Here is a 1153-nt window from a genome sequence, read left to right on the forward strand (position 1 = left end):
AAGATAAAAAGGACAGAAATGTGGAAGGGAGGAAAAGAACTAGAAGCAAGGGGATACCATAAAGAGGTGGATGTGTCACTTTAAATTATGGTGAATATAGTAAGATTTTGAAGATGATAGCTATTTGACATTATCTTCATTTAAAATAATATCAAGTGAATTTCCAAAAGCATATAGTGAATGCTTCTGCCATCACTCATCCCACACTAACAAACATCCGTGCTCTTTCCACTTCATGCAATTGGTAGCAAGGTGGAGAAGATATAGACTCCAATGCAAGACATATGGAGATTCAAACCTTGAGATGTTTGATGCTGAACAACTGTCTGAAGCTCATTTTCTCATATATCAAGTGAGGATAATAATATCTACCATGTAGGGTTATCTAGCTTGTAAAGATTAGTGGTACTTTACATAAAGTGTTTAGTAAACGGGCAGCCAACAAATGATAGCTACTATTATTACTACACCATCAGAAGGCTGCATAGTGGGGGAAAAAATGCTTTGGATGCAGACCTTGCTTGAATCCTACTTCTGCTATGTACTAGCTAGATTTTATACCCTCTTGAGAAATTAAGTCTGTCCCTTGGAATGGCTACCTAGGCAGTATAGTGTTAGAGTTAGAAACATGATTTCTGGAATTTTAATTTTAGCTCTACCACTTACTGTGTGACCTTGAGTAAGTTACCTAAAATTTCCAATTCTCAGTTTCCCCATGTGTAAAATGATAGGAATAATAGTATATTTTAGAAGAGTTGTGAGGATTACAGTTAACTTATGCTTAAAACTGTAATGTTTATAACTATATCTGTAGATAATAGATCCCAATATAAATTAACTATTTCATACTGAAATACTTCCCAAATTTATTCTCATTTACTTTTCCTACCACTCTGTAAAATATGTATTCCCATTTTCATCTTATAGACAAAAAACCTGAGACTCAGAATTGTTCAAACTTATATAGGTTGCAAGTGATAGAGCCAGACTAAAAGGTCTTTGTTGAGTAACTATAATGTCTTTCTTCTTTCCTTCTCTTTAAACTCTAATACCCACACTATTTCTTGGAGCTTTTCCTTGAATTCCATGAAATGTGTAGGTATGTTGGGAACCCATTCTGGAAATGTAGTATAGATCAGTGATGACAAAACTT

This window comes from Heterocephalus glaber, unplaced genomic scaffold (assembly GCF_053883595.1).
Source record: "Heterocephalus glaber isolate CG9 unplaced genomic scaffold, H.glaber_assembly_v1.0 deba00001613, whole genome shotgun sequence".
NCBI classification, from domain to species: domain Eukaryota; kingdom Metazoa; phylum Chordata; class Mammalia; order Rodentia; family Bathyergidae; genus Heterocephalus; species Heterocephalus glaber.